The sequence below is a fragment of the Ovis aries genome, chromosome 8, assembly GCF_016772045.2.
Source record: "Ovis aries strain OAR_USU_Benz2616 breed Rambouillet chromosome 8, ARS-UI_Ramb_v3.0, whole genome shotgun sequence".
In the NCBI taxonomy this organism is placed as follows: Eukaryota; Metazoa; Chordata; class Mammalia; order Artiodactyla; family Bovidae; genus Ovis; species Ovis aries.
The window spans coordinates 81,061,733-81,079,264 of NC_056061.1; positions in this window are offsets into that span (position 1 = coordinate 81,061,733).

Here is a 17,532-nt window from a genome sequence, read left to right on the forward strand (position 1 = left end):
TGCAGGGGATGCAAGGGACACAGGTTCAGTCTCTGGGTTGGGGAGCTCCCCTGGAGGAGGAAATGGCAACCCACTGCAGTATTCTTGTCTGGAGAATCCCATGGACAGAGGAGCCTGGTGGGCTGCAGTCCATGGGGTCACAGAGAGTCAGACATGACTTAGCAACTAAACCACCAATGTGGTGGTAAGGTGCAGGGGATGAAAGCATTCTGCAGTCCTATGATGAGGTCTCAGTTTTGGGGTGAATCTGTGTCCCTGGCCCATGAACTTCACCAATACTTCTCAGGATTTTTTCTTTCCCCCTTAAGTGGGACAAGATGTCTACAGGAGCCTGGAGTTGGCTACTTCCTTTCCCCAAGTGGTTTAGGTGGTAAAATAGATTCTCCTGAAAGCACCATTAGATTTGGAGACATTACCACCTCTTTATGAGAAATACACAGATCCAACAGGGAGAAATCAGTAAGAACATAGGTGAACTCCACAGCACCTTCAAGCGACTGGATATAATTGACACTGTAGACCACCTTATCATTCAATGGCAGATTATATTTCTACAAGCTTACATGGAACATTTAACACACCTAGCAAATTTAAAAGAATATAAACCATATAATGTATGCTGTCAGACCACATGCAATTAAACTAGAAATCAATTTTGTGAACGATAGATGGAAAAATCCAAAATACAGGAAGATTGAACAATACATGACTAAATAACACGTGTCAAAAAAGAAATGTTAAGAAAATTTTTTAATATTTTGAAGTAAGGGAAAATGAAAATATAACATCAAAATGTGGGATGCAGTGAAAGCAATACTTAGAGGGAAGTTTATAGCATTGGTTGAGTGTTCGTTGGAAGGACTGATGCTAAAGCTGAAACTCCAGTACTTTGGCCACCTCATGCAAAGAGCTGACTTATTGGAAAAGACCCTGATGCTGGGAGGGATTGGGGGCAGGAGGAGAAGGGGGCGACAGAGGATGAGATGGCTGGATGGCATCACCGACTCAATGGACATGAGTTTGAGTGAACTCCGGGAGTTGGTGATGGACAGGGAGGCCTGGCGTGCTGCGATTCATGGGGTCTCAAAAGAGTCGAACACAACTGAGCGACTGAACTGAACTGAACTGAACTCATTAGAAACTAAGAAAGATCTAAAATGGATAATCTAAGCTTCACCCTAAGTACACTAGAAAGAAAAAGAATGAACTAAATCCAAAGTAAGCAGGAGGAAAAAGGTAAGAATTAGACTAGAAAGCAATGAAACTGAAAAGAGGAAATCAACTTTTAAAAAAAAATCAACAAGCCAAAGATGGTTCTTTGAAAAGATCTAAAAACTAATAATCTGCTGTCGTTCAGTAAGCACATTGTGTCTGACTCTTCACGACCCCACGGATTGCAGCATGCCAGGCTTCTCAGCCCCTCAACATCCCCCAGAGTTTGCCCAAGTTCATGTCCATTGAATCAGTGATGCCATCCAACCATCTCATCCTCTGATAGATAATCTAGCCAAGCCAATTAAGAAAAAATAGAGAAGACACAAGTTACTAAATGACAGGAAAATCACTACAGATTCCATGAACATTAAAAAGATAATAGAGAATTATTATGAACAACTCTGTGCTCACAAATTTGATAACCTAGATGAAATGACAACTCCTTGAAAGACACAATCTGCCAAAATTCACACAAGAATAAGTAATCTGAACAGGCCTTTATTAAAGAAATTAAATCAATAATTAAGAACCTTCCAAATCAAAAGCACAATGCTGGAACAGATTCATTAGTGAATTGAGTATACCAGTTCTCAAAGTCTCAAGAGCATAGATAACACTTCCAAACTCATTCTATGAATCCAACATTACCCTTATATACCAAAATCAGACAAGGACATTACAAGAAAAATACAGACCAATACCTTTCATAAACATAGATGCAAAAAACATCAACAAAGTATTAGCAAATCTAATCCAACAATGTATAAAAAGCACAACCAGGAGGAATTAATCCTACGTATGCAATCAATTGAAAATCAATTGGAAAAAAATGTAATCCATCATATCAACTGGAAAAAAGGAAAACCACATGATCATATTAATAAATGCAGAAAAAGAACTTGACAAAATCCAACATCTATTTATGACCAAAAACTCTCAGTAAGTCATAAATAGAGGGGAACTTCCTCACTTTGATAAAGAATACCTACCCAAAAATACTTATATAAATAACATCATATTTAATGGTGAGAAATTCAAAGCTTTCCAAGAAGTATCAAGATAAGGTTACGATGTCCCCTCTCACCACTGCTTATCAGCATCATACTGAAACAGTAGCTCATTGGAATGAGGCAAGAAAAGAAAGAAAAGTTACACAAATGAGCATGAAGAATTAAAGCTGGCCTTGTTACAAATGACACATTCATCTATGTGGAAAATCCTAAAGAATCAATTTTTTAAAAATCCTCAGACTAATAATTGACTATAGCAATGTTGCAAAATATAAGGTCAATAAACAAAAATCAACCACTTTCCTATATACCAATAATGAACAAGTGAAATTTAAAATTAACGTTAGCACCTCCCAAAATGAAATACTTAGGTATAAATCTAACAAAATATGTGTGAGAGCTACATGAGGAAAACTGCAAAAAAAAAAAAAGATATGAATTAAAAGAGGAATTAAATAAATGGAGAGATATTCCATGTTTATGAGGAAGACAATATTATCAAGATGTCAACTTGATCTATATTCAGTGCAATTTAGAACCTAGCAGTTTATCTTATGGATATTGACAAATTGATTCTAAAATTTATATAGAGAGGCAGAAGATCCAAAATAGCCCACACAATATTGAAAGAAAAGAAGAAAGTTATAGGATTGACACTATCTAACTTCAAGACTTACAGTAATCAAGACAGTGTGATATTGGCAAAAGAAGAGACAAATAGATTGATGGAATCACAAGAAGAGTGCAGAAATTAACCTACATAAATTTAGTTAACTAATCTCTGACAAAAAATCAAAAACTGCAGTGGAGCAAAGATACTTATCTCAACAAATAGTGCTGGAAAAACTGGATATCCACAGGCAAAAAAAAAAAAAAGAATCTATACACAAACTTTACACATTTCACAAAAATTAAAGTGGACCACAGATCCAAATATACAATGAAAAACTATAAAACTATTAAGCTAACATAGACTAGATCACTTTGGGTATTGTGACAACTTTTTTGGATATAAAACCAAAGGCAGAATCCAGGAAAAAAATAATTCATAAGCTGAACTTCATTAAATTAAAAACTTCCACTCTGTAAAAGACAAGGTCAAGAGAATGAAAAGCCAGGCCAGAGTCTGCTCAGTCACTTCAGTCACCTCCGATTCTGTGTGACCCCATGGACTGCAGTCCACCAGGCTCCTCTGTCCATGGGATTCTCCAGGCAAGAGTACTGGAGTGGGTTGCCATTTCCTTCTCCAAGGCCAGAGTCTGGGAGACAATATTTACAGAAAGACACATCTGATAAAGGACTGATTCATATAAATAAAAAACTCTTAAAATTCAACAAGAAGAAAATGAAAAACTCAGTTTAAAAATGGGCTAAAGACTTGAACAGATATCTCACCAAAGAAGATATACAGATGCCAAGGAAGTATATAAAAGATGCTCTGAAGTATACGTCATTGTTGTTTTTAGTTGCTCAGTTGTATCCAACTCTTTTGTGATCTCCATGGACTGTAGCCCTCCACGCTCCTCTGTCCATGAAATTTCCAAGGCAAGAATACTGGAGTGGGTTGCCATTTCCTTCTCCACGGGATCTTCCTGATGGGCATCAAACCCACATCTCCTGCACTGGCAGACAGATTCTTTACCACTGAGCCACACATATGTCTTTAGGGAAATGCAAATTAAAACAAAAATGAGATACCGCTACATAGAATGGCCAAAATCCGAAACACTGGAACACCAAATTCTGGCAAGATTGTAGAGCCCGTATTGGTGGTAATGAAAAGTGGTATAGTCACTTTGGGAGATAGTTTGTCAGTTTCTAACAAAACATACCCTTATCCGATCATCTAATAATCAAGCTCCTTGCTCTTTAACCAAATGAAGTGAATACTTATATTCTCACAAAAACCTACACTTGGATATTTATAGCAGCTTTATTCATAATTGCCAAAGCTTGGAAGTAACCAAGATGTTCTTTAGTAAGTGAATGTATAAATAAGCTGTGGTACATCCAAACAATAGAATATTATGAGGGGCTTCCCTGGTGGCTCAGTGGTTAAAAAAAAAAAAAAAATCTACCTGCCAATGGATAAGAAGGCTGTGGTACATATACACAATGGAATGTTACTCAGCTATTAAAAAGAATGCATTTGAATCAGTTCTAATGAGGTGGATGAAACTGGAGCCTATTATACAGAGTGGAGTAAGCCAGAACGAAAAACACCAATACAGTATATTAACACATATAAATGGAATTTAGGAAGATGGTCATGATGAACCTATATGCAAGACAGCAAAGGAGACACAGCTATAAATAACAGACTTTGGACTCCGGGGGAGAAGGTGAGGGTGGGATGATTTGAAAGAACAGCACTGAAACATGTATATTACCATATGTGAAATCGATCGCCAGTCCAAGTTTGATGCATGAAACAGGGCACTCAAAGCCAGTGCGCTGGGACCACGCGGAGGGATGGGATGAGGAAGGAGTTGGGAGGGAGGTTCGGGATGGGGGACACATGTACACCCATGGCTGATTCATGTAGCGGTATGGCGAAAACCACTACAATATTGTAAAGTAATTAGCCTCCAATTAAAATAAATAAATTTTTTTAAAAATCTGCCTGCCAACACAGGAGACATGGGTTTGATCCCCAACTGGAGAAGATCCCACGTGCTGCAGAGCAACTAAGCCCGTGTGTCACAACTATTGAGCCTATGCTCTGGAACCTGGCAGCTGCAACTACTAAGCCTACTGAAGCCCATGGGCCCTAGAGCCTTGCTCTGCAACAAGAGAAGCCGCTGCAATGAGAAGCCCGCCTACAACTAGAGAGCAGCCCCTGCTCTCGGCAACGAGAGAAGAGCCCACACAGCAACAATGACCCAGGGCAGCGAAAAATAAATGCATTAATAAAGAAAATTACGTAAAAAAATAAAAAAGAAATGAGCCATCTAACCATGAAAAGAAATGCACACTAACAAGTTAAAAGATCAAGATGTATGAGTCCAACTATACAACATTCTGGGAAAAGCAAAACTATGAAGACTGAAAAGATTAGTGGTTGCCAGAGCAGTGGCAATGGGGAGGGAAGGGTAAATAGGTGGTACAGAGTATAGAAGATTTTTAGGGCAGCGGAACTACTGTGTAGTATACTATAATGGTGGATATATATCATTATACATTTGTCAAAACTCATCGGATGTAAAACACGAAGAGTGAAACCTAACATAAACTATGGACTTTGAGTGATAATGATGTGTCAGCGCAGGTTCATTAATTGTGTTAAATGTAACACTGTGGTGTGAGGTGTGGGGAGTAGGGGAGGTTCTGGACAGTGAGGACAAGGATATACAGGAAATCTCTGTACTTTCCACTTAATTTTGCTATGAACCTAAAACTGCTCTGAAAAAATAAAGTTTATTATTTTAAAAAATTAATATGTGCTGGAGCTAGAATTTGATCTCAAGTAAATTTAACTGTAAAAATCTTTGCTTAATTTGGCAATATAATGGGTCTCTGAGATTAAAGTAGCAGTTCCCAAGCAACTGAATTGGGCCCTGTGACACTCCGTATTTCTTCGGCCCCTTCTTCTTAAGTGTTCCCAGTTTTAACTTTAAAACAGCCATGGGGATTTTACTGTCTGTCACGCAAGACACACAGTGAAGAACTATACAACTATAACTGTGTGTACTACCACTACAGGAAAAGGCTTTTTAGGAACTCCTTTAGTCACACCAATCAATACTTAATTCTAATTTATCAACTATATACTGCTACCCAACAAACCACCCCCAAAACCAAGTGGTTCAAAATAATGTATTATTCCACATGGTTCTGCAGGTTGGTCAGGCAGGTCTGCTGCTGCTCCCCAACTATGCCAACTCATACAACTGTGTTCACTGAAGGACCAGCTGTGCTCAGCGGATGGCTGAGATATCTGAGTCTTTCTCACAGTCCTTTATGCCAGGCTTGTTCAAAGCATGGTAGTCTCAGGGTTACAAGAGAGCAAAAGCGGATGCTCTGAAGCCTCCAGAAGTCTAGGCTCAGGCGGCACTCAGTATCTGCCTTTTTCTATTGGTCAGACTGACTCACAAGGCAAGCCCAAGGTCAAAGGATAGAGAAATGTACTCCATGTCTTATTTGAAGGAGCACACAAATACAGGGAAGGGTACTTCAGTGGGGCTATTCTTACAACAGTCTACCACATAATATATATTTTATGTGTGGAAATGTGTGAGTATATGCGCAAAATGATTTTTTTTACATCTGAATTTGAAATCATGATATTTGCTTTACAAGTTTATTTATATAAATGTAGTTGAGTCATAATACTTTATGATAGTCAGCTAGTGAATGGCCTATAGTATATTTGGCAAAAGTAATGAATTCTTAGTGATTTGAGATTTGCCTAGAGCTCCTCGCCATAAAATGTTTCCTGTGAAGTAAAATGATATTGCTGAGGAATTTTTGTGGAAATTATAGGGTTTATGGGTTAGCAAAGTGAGAATTAATGAGGTTCCTCTGTCTTTACTGCAACCTAAAAACTAGAATTCTTATAAAGAAATTAATTCTAAGAGTGAAGGCCTTTTTCAAATCATTCTGGCCAAGATGACATCATATTGAAAGCAAAAGCTGTAAATGCTTAAATTTTGCTATTTTAGAGATTATTTTTATTGCAGTGTATAATTTTTATTAATTAAATTTTCATACAGATAACTTGGCAATAAAATTATTTATAATCTAAGTATATGTCTCTAATCTTACTATGTAATATATTTTTTACAAAGGTTTGAGTTGATGTAAGCTCTAGTCTCCTATCTTTATTTCTCAGAGTCAGTTTTACTAGTTAAATTAAGACAGTTTTATACATTAGCGTTTAAAGTGTTATTTCTTAAGATATTTGTGTGTGAAATAAAATGTTATTTTTACTGTCTTCAGAAATGTGTAAAATGAGTGATTATAAAAATATGTCATAATATCAATCATCTTTCATATATTAAGGGAGTTAATAACAGAATTGTTCTGAGGAATAGTGAATAAGATTGTTCTAGCCAGAAGACACTTAACTTTACATTATAGAAGCAAGATCCAATCAAATTCGATGAGACAGAATCTTAAGACTTAATTTATAGTACTATCCTAATTGTTCAATAGTCTTTATCAGACTAGAAGTTTTGACCCTGTGGATGATGACTTGAGACATAATGATATAGTCAGTTTCGGAATAAATTACACATTCACGGAAAATTAAAAATCTGTGTGCAGAACACTTAAATGTATTAAAAATTTCAGTAATTCATCTTGTGAAATCTTTCTCCAGCATCATTTCAAGTCTGAATGCCATTCTGCCAAAAAGCTTAAAATGTAAAATGATTATAGGGGATACCTAGGGTAGTCAAATTCACAAAGACAAAGCAGTTTCCAGAGGAGGGAGGAGGGAGAGAAAAGGGAGTTGCTAGAGATGGATGGTGGTGATCATGGTACAGCCATGTGAAATGTACTTAATGCCACTGAACTGTACACTTAAAATGATTAAAATGGTAAATTTTATGGCACACAGATATTTCACCATAATAAAAGATGTAAAATTAAGTCAAAATACTGTAACTACAAGATAAATACAAATACCTCAGAACGTTTGTAGGTACAAAAGTAAGCAACTTGTAGAACAGAATATTATCTGCATCAATAAGATATTAAGGTACAATAACCATACAAGTAAAAGAAAAAGAATCACTTCGCAAAAATAGCAGCTACTACCACTCTTTAAAACTCTTTAAAAGGGTCAGTCATTTTCAAGAGAAGCCTTTGCTGAAAGACAGAAGTGGAAGTGAGCTCACTTAATCTGAAAAACAGCTTGTTGCTTGAAAGGTGACTAAGTGATGACTTCTTACATTTATCACTGTTTAAATTATTTTTAATGTCCAGACTAGCTTAAATATCTCTGTATCTAGGTGTCTTTATAGAGCACAGTGCAAAATTAGTAACCTCCACCCAACATTTCAAAGACTTACAATTCTAATCTCCTTTCTTTTTTAAAAATTTATTTTATTGAACTGTAGTTGATTACAGTGTTATGTTAATTTCTGCTATACAGCAAAGTATCCAATCTCCTCTCTTATTGTATTCTCACATGCCCTGGCCTTCATCTGGCTAATTCCCAGACATTTTTTTTTTCTAGGTCAGACTCTCTGAGGCGTTCCCCTTCCTTCTCCATTCCCTGACTGCTGTCCTTGGAGTTTTCATAATCACTCCAGTCTCCCCATCAACCTTTATCTGATTACCTCCAGGTCTTTTCAACAAACCTAGAAGCTGTTGAAAGGTTCATCTGTGTATCCCCAGGTCCTAAACAGCATCTGGAGCACAGTAGACAGATAGTAACTGTTTACTGAATGAATAAGTGAGGAAGGAAGGAAGGAAGACTGAATTGAAGAAGAAAAGGAAGGATTGAAGGAAGGAAGAAGTAAACAGATGGTAAGCTCACGAAAAGGGCCCTGTTTCATGAACTAGGCTTAACCCCAAGAACATTGATCTCGGCCCCAACTATCTAATGAGAATGAAGCATAAGAGCAACCATGGAGATGATGCAAAGCAAGCCAAAGATAGCAGCACGGGATGGCATGCAACCTTGGCCGGCCCCTTCTGAGATGATATTATACTTCCCAACTTTGTGTTTTAGACAGCAGTTTCTGTTCCAGCAGGTTGTAACTACTGCATTCAAAATAAAACATCCAAATGATCTGTGAAGAGTAGTAGCTGACCTGTTGGCTCCTGAAAAAATGGTTTTCACCAGTCTCATATGTCTACATACATATAGCAACCATATCAAAAAAATTTTAGTCTATTTAAACATTTTATAGTAAATTAAGAAAAAGCACAAAAATGTTGTACTTTTACGAATTAAGCTGTACTCTGCTGATTTGTGAGCTTGAATTGACTTCCGGCCCACACCTCTCATTCCCTCATGCCCTTCTTGGGTGGAATTAACCGTGACAGATTAGAAACTTTGGATGACCACTGAGGGCCAGTGAAATGAAGCCCATGGTAGGCGTGCAAGTTTCAGAGAAAAGAACACTGTGCCCAAGTTCTGTTCGTTTCTACATGAAACCCATTGCTTACTCTCAACCAACAACCAAGGGCACTGACTGTACCACATATGAGAGGGTATTATAAACACTAAGACCCCAGATCTGCTCATTTTGGTGCCTAAATCGGAAAATATTTGGCCTCCTGAATTTAGCATTCTGAAAATCCCAAGAAAGGTAGAACTACACCAGAAAGAAGCTGAAGGAAAAAAAAATTTTCTATGAGCAAAGGCCAGCTCAGCTCAAACCCTAGAGAGCTTCTTCCCTCCTAAGCACATGTTATAGAAAATAAACAATATTTTCATTTAACAACAGATGGTTCAACACTCATTGCTATGCCAGGACCTAGCAGTGCATAAATGGCTTCTCCTTCTTGGAAAAAGCATCCTCTCTTCCCAGTTGGACTCCAAGCCCCTAGAGAAAAGAGCTTACAAAATTCTATCTCTATGTTGCCAGTACCTGGTTTAACCTTCTGGAGTAAGGGCTAACATGATATTATGGGTGGTGAAGAATAACCCAGGGGCAGGAGAAAGAGCAAGGAAGAGACTGTCAATCTCCTAGCTTATTTCACTTACATTTATTACAACAACGGGCAGGTTTAGTACCTACAATAAAATAAAGATATTAATAAAAGCTATCATTTGCTCATTTATACACTTATTTATTATATCTCGGGGTTCTGTGGGTTGACTGGGCTCACCTGGGTACTCTCTGCTTCAGGTCGTTCATGCAATTACAGTAGGAAAGCAAGTGGGGCTGAAGTCATCAGAAAGTTCAACCAAACTGGACTACCAAGATGGCCAATTCACTTGGTGGGCAGTTGATGTTATCTGCTGTCTGGGAACTCATTACTAGGAGCAATTACATGTCATCAAGCTGAGCACTACAGGTGACCTGGCTTCCACGCCTTCTCGAAGAATGCAGCTGGGTTCTAAAAGAGAGTGTCCCAAGAAGGAGCATTCCAAGAAACCCAGGTGTGGAAGCATGCAAGGTTCTTAGGATCCAGCCTTGAAAGTCTTCAAGTGTCACTTCAGCTACAGTCCAAATTCACTGCAGAGACTACAGAAGAGCATGAATAAAGAGGGCATCCTGGGTGGGGCATCTTAGGAGAAGGAAGACATTTATGTAAAAATATATATAGAAGTATCTCACAGTGTCTTACATATATTACGTCATTCGCAAAAGCCCTGGTGGGTAGGGATAAGCATCCTTCATCTTACAGATGAGGAACCCAAAGCTCAGAGAAGCTAAGTCACTTGTTTGAACTTACCCAGAAATCATCTTCCTTTTTGAATGGATTTCAGAGCGTGGTCAGTGTGTGATCTGCTACTGTCAGCTTGACTCAGCTCTCTCTACTGGTTTCCTAGGTATGAGGTTTGGTTCTCAGGAGCACTGTTATGAATGAGAAAGGAGAAAAATGCCCTTCCTCCAAGCATTTTATCATCTAGTGAAGCCAGAACACATTAAGGTAAGAAGAGGTGTTGCTTGAACAAAGAAATCTCGATTTTGATAGATCCTGCTCTATCCAAACTACTGCAGTAAATATTGGAAATATACAAGGGAAATTATCCTGAAAAGCCTCCTTGCTCTTTTTTGTGTTCTTTAGAGAGTCTGAAAGACAGGGTGAAAACAAGAAAGACAGAAGAAAGGGGTGAGGATTGGAATGCCCAGCTGGTTGAGGAGCCTCTAGAGACCATCTAGAAAAGAAGGGGCCACCACCCCTGCCAGCTGAATTTCCTCCCAATAATGAAGGAACTTCCTTAAAGTGTAAACATTTAAAAGCTATTGAGTCCTCTCTAAGAGGCCATGCAGATAGGGTGTATACTTGTGTTTCTGTGTTAAAGAGTGGGTTTAAAAGACCTTTTTCCCTTTCCCACTGTAGTAATAAGTAAATAGCCGTATAACCTTCAACCATTTTTATCACATTGTTGATCACTCTCTCTACCTACAGGGCAATAATTTTCCACTCCACAACCCAATCAATATGCTATCTACCACAGTTAACTCTCCACCCTACCCTCCTCTTCACATTCACAAATATCAGATTTTTTTTAATATCACAACTTTTTTTTAAGTTTTCAGACCATTTAAATCTATGGTATCTTCCAAAGCTGTTAGTTTAGTTTCAATTAAAGAAGAAAAAAAAAGCAAGTATATATGCTCTAGCTCTCAACTGTTGAAAGCCCAAGAGTTTAGTTTAAGAACTTGAGTCACAGCACACCTTATTTGTCCCCTTGTGCCTCGCTACTGCAGCCCTAGGTGTTTTGTATAATGCATGAGTGAACCCCGCTTAGAAATAGAAATGCATTTTCAGTAAGTATTTATTATGTTGTTCTGCGCATACAGCTTTAAATTTGCCTGCTGTAGCTTGAAGCATTACACAAACTGTTGGTCTGCTGACTGCCTCTCTGGCAGCAGCACACACAGAAAATAGATTGCTAAGGGTTTTTTTTTCCCCTCCTCCCCCTCTCCTCTCTCCTCTTTTTTTTTAAACCGGTCGTGAACATTTTTTAATCTTGTGGCATTTTTAATCAACACGTATTTCCTTCCAGGACCTATGATCCTCTATTGATTCCCATTAAAATGCTTTTCTTTTCTTTGCCCCCTCTGCTGATCGAATTTCAGATCAGCCACAGGATATGCAACTAACCTTCCGGCACTACTGAACCCAACCGAGCGAGGGTGATCAAAAGGCTTGATGCATTCATTAAACATTCCCTTCGCCCGGGCTGGAGCTCTAATGGAAGCTATCTCTTTGCCTTGCATTTTTTCCCCCCTTTTTGTCTTTCCACCTCCAAAAAAAAATGTTTTTTGCCTTTGATCGCAGGGGAGGGGGTGGGGAGAAATAAGAACAAAAGAGACCTATCTTTTTCCCCGGGGCTGACGTCAGTTTGATTTTACTGACAACTATTCGAGCGTGTGTAGCAGTTGGAAGCGGCCTCTTGCCCGCCCCCGCCTCCAACACCTTCCACTTTTGGGGAGAAAACAAGACTTTTGGCGGCTCCGGAGACGCGCCCTGAAAATGGCCCGCTCGGACGCGGCGCTCGATGCCCTCCCGCCCGCTCGGCAAAGGGCATTCGAGGCTTATTTGTGTGGCACGGTCTCTCCTGGGGCGGAAAACACGCGGCGGGGGAGGAACGGGCGCGGGCCGGGCGGGGAGAGCAGGAATGTCTCCTCCCAGCCGCGGGAGGAGGACTCGGGCGGGGAGCTGCGTCCCCGCCGGCGCGCCCGTGCGGGCTCCGGTTACCGGGCGGGCCCCGGGGGCGGGGGCGGGTGGGGCGGCGGCCCGAGGGCCCCCGAGAGCGCGGAGCCGGGCGCAGGGACCCGCCAGCCCCGAGGGCGCGCTTGCGCGGCGCTGCCCCCACGCCCGGGCCGCGGCGGCCTCGGCGGCGCCAGCTCCCCGCTCGGCGAGCGCGGCGGCGGCGGGCGGCCGGGAAAACCCGGGCCGGAGCCGGCGCGGAGCGGGCCGGGGGGCGCGGCTGCCGCGGAGGTGGGGGTGGTGCAGAGCGGCAGGAAGAGCCGGAGAAGCGGCGCCGGCCACGAGGCGAGCGGAGGCTCCGCTCCTGGATCGCGCACGTGGTCTGCGGGCCGAGGTGCCCGGCGAGCCGGCCCGGGAGAAACTCCCGGTCGGGTCTCGGAGCCAACGCCCCCCGTGAGGGCGCAGCCGGTCCTACAGCTGAAGCTCTATACCCAACCCAGACCATTTGTGGAAAAGTCGTATTTTCCAGGCTTTCGCGGAAGAGTAGTTACCTCTAAATCCGGAGGGGAACGTGCGTCCATTTCACGGAGAAAGAAAGATGTGAAACGTACAGAGTCCGGGAAGATGGGTATTGGGCTTGGACCGGCGCCCAGGGACCACCCGCTGGTCCCTTCCCCTGATCGCACCTGTGCCATTCCTTTATTAAAGTCACCACCTCGGGCTCTTACTATCAAGAAATTGTCCAGATCAAAGGCGAATTTGGAAATGGGTCCCCTACCTCAGGATCAGGATCTTTTATTAAGGGAAAACTTGCTGCAAATAAAGTCCACCCGTGTCCGCGGGGCCTGTTGTTCCCCTGGAGTCTCGCACCTTCCTCCATCTCAGCCTTCACCACGCAGGGCTGAGACGTGTGTTCACCCATCCACCTCCCCGGGAGCGGAAGATTCCTAGAGGGTGGATGCCAAGGCTGGTTATTGTATTGAATGGTATGGTTTGATATGGTATTGTAATATCTACCCCAGCACTCCAGGGCTTAGCCGCAAGTGCTGAATAGATGTTTTCCTGAATAAGTGCGTAGTGGTAGTAATAGTAAAGCGCTGAGATGCACAGACGAAAGGACAACTAATTTTGACTAAGGGACCAGAGAAGGCTTCTTGAATAAACAGACCAACCCCAGATGACAGGAAAGACTGTTCCATGACCAGAGAACACCCCGGTACAGGAGGGTCCTGCGGAGGGTAGGGAGGTGTTGGGTCTGGACCGGAGAACTTGGGAGCACCGTGGCTAGAGCTGGAAGGCAGTGAATGCCTCACTGTAGAGGCAAAAGCGGTCACAGGCATTTTAGGAGATCTAGAATAGGAACCGGAGAAGGCAATGGCACCCCACTCCAGTACTCTCGCCTGGAAAATCCCATGAGCAGAGGAGCCTGGTGGGCTGCAGTCCATGGGGTCTCTAAGAGTCGGACACGACTGAGCGACTTCACTTTCACTTTTCACTTTCATGCATTGGAGAAGGAAATGGCAACCCACTCCAGTGTTCTTGCCTGGAGAATCCCAGGGACGGTGGAGCCTGGTGGGCTGCCGTCTATGGGGTGGCACAGAGTCGGACACGACTGAAGTGACTTAGCAGCAGCAGCAGCAGCAGAATAGGGACATGCAAGTGTAAAATAAAAAAAAAGGAGTATGGATAAACAGGAAGAGAGAAAAGAAAAATAAGGAAAGCAGTTTATATGTGCATTTCAGAAAAATTATGTGAAAACAAAAATGCCAAGGAAAGCCCCTGTCTTGAGACAATAGGGAAAACAAAAAATTATTAGCATTTGAGGGAGGGTCCCTATGGAAGAGGGAGCAAAAGGCTTTGATTAAAGAGCTTTGACCATTACACAGTGTTTCTCATAGGTGAAAACATGAATTGGTTAAGAAAAATAAGAAAAGCTCTTAGATATCACTATTGGGAAAGAAGTGGAACTCAAAGCAACAGAACGGCAATACACTGAAAAAAAGGTAAATGGCATTTATTTTGTAAATCATTAAGGAATTCTAATTTAATTGTGGCACAGTCAAGAGAATATTATGCAGCCGTTAAAAATGAAGTTTATTTATCGGAAAGATGTTCCCAATACATTGTTAAGTGAAGAAACAAATTATAAGTCAGCACCTCTGGAAAGGCATATCTAATATGTTAGGTTAAAAATATATTTTTTTAATTTAATTAAAAAATAAAGTGTTAGCAGTGTTCCCTCTCAAAGTTTTGATTATTAGTCATTTTTTACTTTCTTCAAACCTATAAGCACCTTCTGAATCTTAACAATGTGCAATTACTACCTGTTTAATTAGAAAATAAACGTGATTAGCTAATCCCATTTTAATCTTTTTAAAATGTATATGGCTTTTTTGTTGTGAAACTAAAGTGACCTGCACGGCGCTGGACATCCTCATGGCAGTCTTTGGAGTCGGGCTGACCTGAATGCTGCACAAAGCAGCTTTTCTCCCTGTGCCATCTGACTCAAGCAACTTTAAGACTTTTCTGTGCCTTGAACTTAGCCACAGCAGCAGCAACAGAGTTGTGGTGAGGAGTGAAAATCGTATCTGTAAAACGTTTATAACACCGTGCCTGGCCTCCAGGAGGTGCTCAGTGAGGGGCAGTGTTCATGAAAGGGTAAAGAGCACAGGCTTAAGAAAATATTTTTCTTCTCAGATGCTCCCTCTGCCTACAGAAATTCCTCCTCTCCCTCCCAGAGGGTAAGACTGAACTTCCTCCTCCAGTCGACGTTAGGAGTGGCCGTGTGACAGACTCTGGCCAACAAAATGAGCAGAAAGAACACGTGTCGCCAGGGAGCACCCTGCCTCATTCTCTTGTCCCATCTGCCGCGATAACCAGCCGGTCCCGTGGAGGGGCTGCCCCGTCTGCCCCAACCTCAGAGTGAGGAGAAGCAGAGCCTCCAGGCCCCTCTGCAAACATGGAGCCTGAGTGAGGATAAACCTTTCTTGTTGTCAGCCACTACAACTTGGGGGCTGTTTGTCACAAAGCCTGGTTTAATTCATGCTGATGGACACAGCCACTGACTGACTCGTTTCGTGACCTTAGAGAAGTTAGTTAACCTCTCTAGGCTTCCGTTTGTATCTCTGTAAAATGTGAACGTTAATACTTCCACTGCATAAAGTGGTTGAGAAAATGAGTTACTGTGTAAACATTGGCCCCTGTGCCTGGCACCTGGGAAGTACTCATGCAATGATAGGGACTGTTGTCATCTCACCAGGAGGGCTTATCATCCCCATCTATGAAACGCGATCAGGCCTCTGTGCCAAGGGAGTCAGTTGACACTTGGCACGTGGTCTTTCTAGCATTGGGTATGCTCTTACTGTAGCCATACAAATAAACATACGCATAAATAAGAGATAGAGCCGGTGCAGGTAAGAAAACTCCCTCATGTTATTGATAATCTCCTTTCCATCCTTGGAAGACATGCCGAATGGTAAGTCTTAGTAGAGTCGGCAGCCACATCACCACTAAGTCACTCTCCCGGGACAGCCAACAGAGTCCTTTGGGCTTAGGAACACTGAAAGGGTCCAGTGACCCTCAGGGTCACAGGTAGTGAGTCACGCATGTGAATGTGACTTAGAGGAATGGCTATAAGGATAGTGACACACACCCTCCGCCCCCAGTGTCTTATCCTCTCAGAGTCTTAAAAACGCAGTAGTCTCTAATGCAAGAGAGAAAAAAAGAAAGCTATGTGTCTGGATTGTTTTAATGCTCTGCGTTCTTCCCAGCTTCGACTGGGAAGTGCATGTGGCCGTAAAAAATATTTGCTTTTCAGAGCATAGAAAAGCTTTGTTTCCATTGCTACACAATCAGGAAGGCTTACGGTTCTGACCGAAAATGAACAGTCCTCTGAGCCGTGTTTGGGCAGGAGGCCAGACACCTCGGAGGACCAGGCGGAATGTGAAGAGTGGCTCTCCTCCCCCAGGGGCTCAGCAGGGGGTCTGGGAGCACCTTCCCACTTTGGAAAGGGATGTGAGTCCGGTAAAGTTCTCAGGCAGCACACAAGGGAGCCTCTATTACCTGGATTTCAGTTCCCCAAGGCTACTGTGAATGAGGCACTCAGAAACCTCTCCACTCTCTCTAAGGAAGAGTAGGGAGCCACAATAGAGTCATGAGGAATGAAGAGTCTTGTCTCCCCATCTGCTTTATATTTAACCAAGTGGTTCCCCATCCGCTTGCTCATTCCGTGCTTACAATGAAAGGATCAGCCAAACAATAGGGAAGCGTCCCCCCTATTGTACCTGTACTTGACCAGCAGAAAAGCATAGTGTCTTTCTGGACACTAAGTATTCCACCAACACAGGAGCCAAGACAGAAGCGGAGGCAAGGCAGTTACTTCTGGAACTTAGCGGCCCACCTAAGAAGAAGGCCTTGAGCGGTTGGCACACAATTTAACTATAATACAGGCGTGCGATTTCTGTGTCCATCACAACCAACAAGCAGCTGTCTCTCCATTTCCAAAGCCGTTACACTGATCTACTCATTAATGACCACACCCTTGGGTGACTTCCTGCTTCCTAAATTCTGCAAACAGCTTCCCATCCTCTCTGTTGACACGCAACTAATCTTCCTAAGCATCACTTTCATCATGTCACTTGCTCACGTAAAAGTCTCCATTGCCTAAGAGCAAGCTCCTAGACCCATAAGTATAGGTCCTGTGTAGGCTGGGCCCACCCGACTGAGTCGTTAGTTTAGCTGGAAGTCCATTCCCCAGGTGTGTCCACTCTGGCTAGAATGCCCTTCCTTCTCGTTTCCACAAATCAAAATTCTACGCACAAGGCCAGCAGATGACATAGCCTTCATGAAAATGTCATCAGCACCCGGCTGACAAAAGTTTTTCCACATCCCTGAATTTCAGTAGGTTTTCTACAGTTCAGCACAGTCATCTTCAAAGTAGGTACACTTACTCCTCTGGGGCTGAATAAGGCTTTCCAATTAGGGCTTCCCTGGTAGCTCAGAGGTTAAAACGTCTGACTCCAGT